General features: G+C 35.7%; 1 non-coding gene across 1 annotated transcript; it reads right to left on the bottom strand.

Moving 5' to 3' along the window:
- Positions 1-8,402: 8,402 nt before the first annotated feature.
- On the bottom strand, positions 8,403-8,509 carry LOC128284718 (small nucleolar RNA R71). Its single transcript, XR_008275141.1, has one exon. It is a non-coding gene; the product is annotated as a small nucleolar RNA R71 (small nucleolar RNA).
- Positions 8,510-10,243: the final 1,734 nt, after the last annotated feature.

The following is a 10,243-nucleotide window of genomic DNA, read 5'->3' as shown; positions in this document are numbered from 1 at the left end:
TATTTGATGACTCAAAGAGACTTGAATCTGCGACAAAGGCGTTGGCTTGAGTTGTTGAAAGATTATGAGCTTGTCATTGACTATCACCCTGGAAAGGCTAATGTGGTTGCGGATGCTTTAAGTCGTAAATCACTGTTTGCTTTACGAGCGATGAATGTACACCTGTCTATTCTATCTGACAATGTGTTAGTAGCTGAATTAAAGGCCAAACCATTGTTGATTCATCAAATTCGTGAAGCTCAGAAAGTCGATGATGAATTGGTTGCAAAACGGGCTGAATGTGTTTTGAATATGGAATCAGAGTTTCAAATTGACAATGACGATTGTTTGAGGTTCCGAAGTCGTTTGTGTGTTCCAAGAAATTCAGAACTTATTTCGATGATTCTGAACGAAGCTCATTGTAGCCGAATGTCAATTCACCCGGGGAGTACGAAAATGTACAATGATCTGAGACATCAGTTTTGGTGGCATGGTATGAAACGAGACATTTTTGATTTTGTTTCGAAGTGTTTAATATGTCAACAAGTGAAAGCGGAACACCAAGTGCCTACAGGTTTGCTTCAGCAGATCATGATACCTGAATGGAAATGGGATCGAGTCACAATGGATTTTGTATCTGGGTTGCCATTGTCGGCAAGTAAGAAAGACGCGATTTGGGTTGTGGTTGATAGACTGACTAAGTCGACTCATTTTATTCCCGTACGTACGGATTAGTCATTGGATAAACTAGCTGAATTGTATGTTTCTCAGATTGTAAGATTACACAGGGTACCTATTTCTATTGTGTCGGATAGAGATCCGAGATTCACCTCGTGATTTTGGAAGAAATTGCAAGAAGCTTTGGGTACCAAGTTGCATTTTAGCACCGCTTTTCATCCACAGACTGATGGTCAATCCGAACGGATAATTCAGATACTCGAGGATATGTTGAGATGTTGCATCCTTGAGTTTAGTGGTTCATGGGAGCGGTATTTACCTTTGATTGAATTCGCTTACAACAATAGTTTTCAATCAAGTATTAAGATGGCGCCTTACGAGGCTTTGTATGGTAGTAAATGCCGTACACCGTTGTTTTGGACCGAGCTCGGTGAAAGTAAAATTTTCGGAGTTGATTTGATTAAAGATGCTGAGCAGAAAGTAAAAATAATTCGCGAAAGTTTGAAGGCAGCATCAGATCGTCAGAAGTCGTACGCGGATTTAAAACGAAGAGATATTGAGTATCAGGTGGGAGACAAAGTATTTCTTAAAGTTTCACCTTGGAAAAAGATACTCAGATTTGGACGTAAGGGCAAACTGAGTCCGAGGTTCATAGGGCCGTATAAAATATCCGAACGAGTTGGTCCAGTGGCATATAGATTGATTTTACCCCCTGATCTCGAGAAGATTCACAACGTTTTTCATATTTCGATGCTTCGACGTTACAGATCTGATCCTTCGCACATAATAAATCTCTCCGAGGTTGAAATTCAAGCCGATATGAGTTATGAAGAAGAACCGATTCGTATCCTAGCTCGTGAAGTGAAAGAGTTGCGAAACAAAAGGGTTCCGTTAGTAAAGGTGTTATGGCTCAAACACGAAATCGAAGAAGCTACATGGGAAACCGAGAACTCTATGAAAGAACGATACCCAAACCTATTTACCGATAAGATTTTCGGGAACGAAAATTTCTTAAGTGGGGGAGAGTTGTGACAGCCCTAAAGTGACCCTAGTCGGAAAGCGGTTTCGGGACCGCTAAACCGAGTCACCAAAGTATTTGAATATGATATTTATTGTCTAAAATATGTGAATATGAATGTGTGAAAGTTTTAAGCTTCGATTTAGTCGATTGCATGTGAATTTAGTAATAGGACTTATGTGTGACACTTTTGAAATGTGATAGGTTAATCTATAAGGACCTATTAATGCATGTTGTATAAATGATGGGTTTGCATGTCAAATTAGCCAAAAATCTAGATGGTGGCCGGCCATGCTATGGGTTAAAACATATTATAAATATGTTATGTTAACATTTTTGTGTGGGAAATAATAAAATAAAGAACATGGATAATAAAATAATAGTGGTTAGTAGGAGGAGAACAAAAAAAAAGTTAGCTAGGTTGCTCCTTCATTGCCGTAACTAGAGGAAGAAGAAGAAGGGAAGTTCGGCCAAGGTAGTTCTTTAGATTAAGGTATGTTCAATGTTGCTTTTGGAGGTTTATACATCCTTTGGATGATTAGCCTAATTCTATCTATCTCATGGATGAAATTGGGGTTGTTGGAGAGTTAGGATTCGGCTAAGAGGCTTCAAAATTTTAGTTGATGCCTTGATACTACTAGCATGTTAGCTACATGGATGTGTTAAGTTACCTGAAATGTTAGATAATTTTGAACTCCCTACCAAATTCTTTAGGCAACCCATGTTAGAAATTTCGGTATTGAGATGTCTAGATCTTTCGGCCATTGTAGCTATGGAGGAATAAGGTTTTTGTTTCTTGTTAAGTTGGAAGAATCTTGTTGTATGAGTGCTTGAACAAACTATGATTAAATGGATGCATGGATTCAAAGTGGGAAGAATTGGCTATTATATTTGATGCTAATGCCGAATATGAAGTTGTTGTACTTGAGTAATGTATGTGGTTTGAGCTAATAAAATGAAAGGAATGCTTAAATGTGTTATAATCGATTAGGTGCTAAATTAAAAATTTCAAAAAAAATTTCCATGTTTCTAGCCAAATATGCGTTAGATTAAGAAGGAATTTGTTGAAAAATGTAGGTGAACATGACAAGTGTATTCGGCTTAGGGCATAAAGGATATGAAAATTTTGGTATTTATTTTTGATTATGGGTATGTATGACCAAGTATATTCGGCCACATAAATAAGATAATTACATGATGTTATATTATGATTTTTGAGCTTAAGTATGTGGGTGCATGTATATCTAGTAACCTAATGACATTTGGTTTTGATAGCCGATTGATAAGTTATTACTTTAATTACAAGAACATTTGGTGGAAGTAACATTTGTGCATGAACATATATTAGTTATGAAATCGGTAGGTTTAAGACTAATCATGGTAATGATAATATATTAAAATGAGATGGGTATTTGATTACCGAACGTGAATGATAGGTAAACACTATTGATCAAAATATTAAACATCTCTTGTGACAGCCCAAAATTGACCCTAGACGGGATGTGGTTTCGGGACCACAAAACCGAGGCATAAAAATAATTTAAAATTTATTTTGATGCCTATGATATGTGTTAAATTGTGTGTGACATTTTTGATGATTTGATTTAGTGTTATAAAGGTGAATTTCACTAGAAAGGACTTGTGTGAAAAAAATTTAGAAATGTGCTAGGCAAATGCAAAGTGGCCTAATAATGCATGTTGTGAAAATGAGGGATTTGCATGTCAAATTTCCCTAAAGATAGCCTAGTGGCCGGCCATGACAAGGATGATGGGCAAAAGAAAACATGTCATAAACATGTTTTGTTAATGGTTGATGTTAAAATTGATAAAATATTAAGGTTGTAGGAAGAGAAACAAAAAAAATGTGTGTGTGTGTGTGGTTGCCCCCCCCCCTTGCCGTGAATAGAGCAAAGAAAGAAAAAAAAAAGAGCTTCATTTCCTTTGGTTCTCTCTTAGCCGAATTGAAGAAAGAAAGTGGGAGGGGAGATTTCGGTCAACTTTAAGCTCAAAACAAGGTTAGTATTCATGTTAGATTTTGAAATTTCAGCTTAATGTAAGTTGATTACTAAGTTCTTTAACTAGCCCATGTTAAAAATTTTGGATTTGGGTGGTGCATGAAGTATTCGGCCATGGTAGATAGTGAAGAGAGTTGATTATTTTCTTTGTGTTAAATGAGTGATTGTGGATGGGTGAAGTGTGAGCTAGTTAAATATTCATATAGTTAGGTTGGATGATAGGAAGAAAAAAATCGGCTTGTGTATGTACACTAAGGCCGAATGTAAAGTTGGAGATTTGTGGGAAATGTATGTGTCTTGAAGTGTTGGAATGGAGAGGATGCTTTAATTGTGTTATGAACAATTATGTGTTAGAAATTGTGATTTTGGGTTGACTAGGATTTTCGGCCATAGTGGTCATTGAGGATTAAGGTTATGTTTCATGCTAAACTTGATAAATCTTGGTGTATGGGTGTTTGAACTAAACTAATGATCAAATAGATGCATAAATACAAAGTAAGAAGAATCGGCTATTGTATGTAATACTATTGCGAATGTGAAAATACTATACTTGAGTAATGAATATGATTGGATTATTGATGGTATGGTAATTGCATAAGGCTATTAGCCGAATAGCTAAGAACGTAAGGTAGTAAGATAAAAATTTTACCATGTCGTTCCGTATGTCATAGATCATTAAAATGTGGATACCAATATATGTACCAAAGCGGTTGAATGAGCTAATTTATTTGTTTAAGCTCAAGATCCTAAAGGAGAGGCGTCCAACAAGGGGAAATCGAAGATCATCGAGTAGCCGACTTGGAATTAATTACCGAACACAAGGTAAGTCATTAAGCATATATTTGGTATTGATTTAAATGATCATAATATATATGCAATTGTGTTTAATGAATTGATGTGTAAATGAAAATGTATGTGTATGGAATGATGCCATTGTTGAATGTATAAAGGCAGCAAAATGCATAAGGTATTGGTCACGGCACTAAGTGTGCGGGTATAAATGGACACGGTGACAAGATTGGCACTAAGTGTGCGGGTTTAAAATTGTACAGCACTAAGTGTGCGAGTTTGATTCTATAGCACTAAGTGTGCGAGCTGAAAATATATAGCACTAAGTGTGCGGATTCACTATATGCTCTTGTATTACAATTGGCACTGAGTGTGCGACATTATCGAGTTAATCCGGACAGCGAATCGGGTAAGTACCTCGAGCTCATGACGAATAGAGAATACGTTCATGCTTGGGGTTGAATTTGGTAAGCCTTAAATCTATGTGATGATTGAAATTGTATGGTTGTGCTGGAAAATGAGTTAATGTGTAAAATGCTTGATTATCTTGTTGTGTAGAATATGAAATGTGGATGTATGACTTGGTGCGAGATTGGACCGAAAGGTCCGAGGTATTATGGTATAGATTCGATATGGATGAGTACCTAGCCTCGTTTGTTGTACATGTTGCAGTAACTTTATCAGTGGATTGATGAATGCTTATGACTTACTGAGTTGTAAACTCACTCGGTGTTTTTCTTGTCACCCATTTTAGGTCTCTCGGACTCGTATTGTTTGCGTGATCGGGACCGTCGTTGAAGTCATCACACCGACTGAAATCTTGTGGTATTGTTTTCGTTGTTGAAGAACATTTGGCATGTATAGGCTATTATATTTTGTCGAATTGTGGGTTGTAAACTTTAAGCCATGTGAAAATGGCCTATGTGGTCATCGAGTGGGATGCTAGAACCTATAGCCACGAGTCTTAGAAACTCTAATTTTGATAAGGTGGCCATAATTTGTGTCATGTATGATGGATGATTAAGGCCAAGGAAAGATTCATGAAATTGGCATAGTCTACTGCAGTAACTGTTGCGGACAGCAGCAGTGAGATGAGATTGAAAAATCACTAAAAATAGTAGAAGTAGAATTAAATAGTGAGTAAATTATGGAATTGAACCTTGATGAATCTATTTTTATATGGACGAAACGAAACGACCATATGAGCAGTATACTGAGAAATATTAAAGTTCTCGTGAGACAGGGCCAGAACGGTTTCTGGGTCCCCTGCCGCGACTTTGAAAATTTACCATAAATTATCCAGAAAGAATTAGGAGTCATTCTTTATATGTACAGATTCCATTTTGAGTCTAGTTTCATTAGAAACAAACGGTACCAGTATTAAAGCCCTGTACAGAGAGATATTAAAGTTGTAACACGCGAAGGTCAGAGCAGTCGATCCCTGTAACATGGGTCACTTTAACTAATAAACTGTACCAATTGGGCCGACCAAAAATTCTAAAAATAAATCCATGGATGGGTATGTGAGTCTAAATTCAGGGAAAATTTAGGAAACCAGTTTCCGAGTTTTGAAACTCGAGATATGATTTTTAAGGCGACGGTGATGCAGTTTTCCGGCCTGACTGGTAATGTCAAATTGGTTGGTACCTTGAGAGGATTTGGCCGTTAACCCCTCGTGTCCGACACCGGCGACGGTCACGAGTTAGGGGTGTTACATCTCTATTTATACTTATATAGCTCAAGAGCAAGTGGGGTCAAAGTTGGATAAGGGAAAGGAAAAAGTGATCGAATAGCCGTTGAAATCGTTCGACAACATCCGAGGTAAGTCTTTGAGTAATGAAATTTAGCTTACGATTTAATAAGGCAATTATTTGTCTATGAGCATAATAATTAACTCGTGACTTGACGATTCTACTCGAATTACATGATAAAATAAATAAGTAAGGTATTTACTTGTAGCCGAATGGTTATAGAAATCTTGTGGATTAACAAAAAGGGGTTATGTTATTTGTGTGGAATTAATGAATCGAACGATGTGTGGTTAGTAAACATGCTGTAATTGTATTCGAGTATCAGGAATGATATCCAGATGTGATATGATATATTTATATGCATATATGTGTGAATGCTAATCGGGGTCTAAATCCGAGCCTGGTCTGGAAGGGCTTTTGAGCCAGTGCTAATAGCCGAGCTTAGTTTCGAAGGCCTTTTTAGAGCCAGTGTCATAACCGGACTTAGTTCCGAAGGGCCTTCGAGCCAGTGGTCTAATCCGAGCTTGGTCTCGAAGGGCTTTTGAGCCGGTACTAAGAGTCGGACTTTATTCCGAAGGATGTTGCACCAGCATAATATTTGAGGGTGAAAACCCGTAAGTGTTCTTAGAGAAATCATATAATACATGCTGGAATAATTTTAATCACATGCGCTACTTACTGTAAGACAACCAGGTAAGTAATTTACTCTTGTTGAGAATATGAATATACTTCAATTATGACTTTGGAATTCGATGGGAATGCTTAGCACATTATTTAAATCATCCGAACATTTATGATCTGATTATGATGTATGAGTTCCGAATTAGAGAGTTCAATGTCATAGTTATGAAATGTGTGTGTATATGCATGAAATGGACATGGACATTGAGATGAGAGCATTCGGTTGTGGATTTGATTTGGCCGGATAAATTGGTTTCACCTTTGTGATTTTAATGATAAAAATGATATCTCGGTTATGTTTCTATTCGGCCAAGGGATGACACAAACAAACTTGACGTTATTATGCCATTCTTTTAACTGATTTCATTACTTAAAACTTACTAAGCATCGAAATGCTTATTCTCTGCTTTAATTCTCTGTTTTATAGATTGTGTTCGTCAGCTATCGGACTCGGGGGTGTCAAGGTCGAAGTCATCCACACTATCTGAACCACTTTTTGGTACTCTTTTAGTTCAATTTTGAAAATGGCATGTATAGGGCTGACCCTTGTTGTTAATTAAGTACCCTTTGGTAATGTGTATTCGTATAGCCATGCGAAAATGGCTCGTATATTTTGAAGTATAACATTATGGTCTTGTGATATGGTTATTAAGTGGTGTGGAAATGTTTGGTAATGACTAGCCATTGGAATGGCCAATCATGGTCCTATTGGTGCTACGCACGTTATGGCTAATTGGGATTACCCTTGATAATAATGTATGTCAATTTGCTATTTGATTCATGGAAAATTATGAAATAGGTAAATATTTACCTTAAAATAGATGCTGACAGCAGCAGTAATGTAGGTTGGAAAAATCACTAAAAATAGTAGGAATGGAATTAAATAGTGAATAAATTATGTAATCTAATATTGATGAGTCTACTTTCATATGAAAGAAACGAAACGACCATATGAGCCTTATTTTATGAGATGTTTAAGTTTTCGTGAAATAGGGCCAGAGTGTTTTCTGGATTTCCTGTTCTGATTTTGAAAATTTAACATAAATTAACCAGAGACAATTAGAAGTCATGCTTTACATGTATAGATTCCTTTTTGAGTCTAGTTTCATTAGAAACAAACGGCATAAGTATTGAAGCCCTGTGCAGGGAGATATCTAAGTCGTAATGAATGAAGGTCAGAGTAGTTGAACCCTGAAACAGGGGAGACTTTAACTAATAAACTGTACTAATTGGCACGACCAAAAATTCTAGAAAAAAATTTGTAGATGGATATATGTATCTAGTTTCAGGGAAAATTTACGGAATCAATTTTTGAGTTTTGGAACTCGAGATATGATTTTTAAGGTGAAAATGATGCAGTTAGCTAGCTTGTCTGGAAATTTTAAAATGAACTGTGTAAATAAATGAATTAAGTCCGTTAACACCTCGTGTTCGACTCCGGCAACGGTCTCGGGTACGGGGCGTTACAACTTCTCACATAGCAAGAATGCTAAGTTGAGGAATGAGATCACTACCTTCCAACAGAAGGATGATGAGTCCTTGTATGAGGCACGGGAAAGGTTCAATGAACTATTAGGAAGATGCCCTAGTCATGGAATCCTTCATTGCATCCAATTAGAAACATTCTATAATGGTATCAATGCTCACACGAGGATGGCAGTGGATGCTTCTGCTAACGATGCTCTCCTTTCTATGTCTTATAATAAGGCTTTTGAAATCATCGAAAGGATTGCCAACAATAATTACCAATGACCAACCAATTGAGTAGCATTTGGAAGACAATTTGCTGGAGTACATGAAGTTCATGCTTTCACTTCACTTGCATCTCAAGTATCTTTTGTAACAGCCCAAATTTTAGTGAAATCGGAACAGTGGTTTCGAGACAACAAATTTGAGCCGAAAATAAAATTTATTTTTATTTTATTATATAGTTCATAATATTATAAAAATGTCATGTGAAAATTTTGATAAGAAAATTTTGTCTATTATGTGCTTAATTACGAGAAGGACCAAATCGTATAAAATACAAAAGTTGAATTCTAGTCACTATAAGGATTAAATAGCTATGAAATTCAAAACTTGAGGTCCTTATATGGTAATTAAACCATTAATAAAAAGTTAGTAGATATTTTTGGATGATTCATCCATGGAAAATTAGAAAAAGGCTAAGGGATAAATTGGAAATCAAAAATATTAAATGATTATAAATTATTAAAAAGAAATAAAAATTATTTTTATCATCCTCTTCTCCAAAATATATATGAAAACCCTAGGAGAGAGAAAAATTCCATGGCCAAATTGGGTAAGTTTCCTTTGCCAGTTTTTAGTAATTTTGATATTTTTGAAACCAGGATAGCTTAATCTAATCTATTGTGGGGATCAATTTGAGAAGTTATTAAAGTTTGAAAAATGGTTCATGGATGTATTATGCTGAAAATTAGAATTTTATGGTAGAAAATGAAATATTGTTGATAGATAAACAACTTTTACAAAGTGATTTTTTATGAAAACATGATTTAGGGACTAAAATGTAAAGTTGTGAAATTTGATGAAAAATTCTGAAACTTTACGATTACATGTGCAGTAAATTTTGTAATGGGATTTTGGTTAGGCTTGGAATAGGAAGTAAATTACACAAGTTTCATTTTACGAGCCTAGGGACGAAATCGAAATTTATGGAAAAGTTAGAGACAAACTGGTAATTTTCCCTAGGGCGTAAATTGATTCCACCTAAATATGAAATATGATAAATTGATGTTAAATTTACTTGTATAGATCTGGATAGACCAAATTCGGAGCTAAAATAAGGAGAGGAGGAAAATGTCGGATTAGTAGATTAATGTACACGAACATTTGTCGAGGTAAGTTCGTGTAACTAAATTGTATATATTTTTATGCTTGAATTTAATGTTGCATTTTTGAATTGTATAAATGTCATAAATATGTGAAATGATCACATACTCGTTATAGCCTGATAAATGAAAGTGGCCGATCAATAATAATGCTCGATAAATGGTAAATGATAAAAATATTATTTATATGCTTGAAATGAATGTGGAATGTGTCTATTTGAATTATATGTATGATTTAGATGTAGGAAATAATTAGATGCTTGTTAATGCTTGAGAAATGTTAAATCTTGCTTGAATAAAGGAGGAATCGATGAATATGTGCTTTCTCGAAATGAATGAGGTCCAGCATTTGTTGCTGACGGGATTTAGCTTTGACGAGTAATCCTATTGACCTCATTATAGAAGGGATTTAGCCCAGATGGGTAATCCTGATATAATTCCTCTCGAGCATATCTTATAGATTGGATTTAGCCCGGATGA

This window comes from Gossypium arboreum, chromosome 11, assembly GCF_025698485.1.
Source record: "Gossypium arboreum isolate Shixiya-1 chromosome 11, ASM2569848v2, whole genome shotgun sequence".
In the NCBI taxonomy this organism is placed as follows: domain Eukaryota; kingdom Viridiplantae; phylum Streptophyta; class Magnoliopsida; order Malvales; family Malvaceae; genus Gossypium; species Gossypium arboreum.
This window is presented reverse-complemented; position numbering and strand designations above follow the sequence as displayed.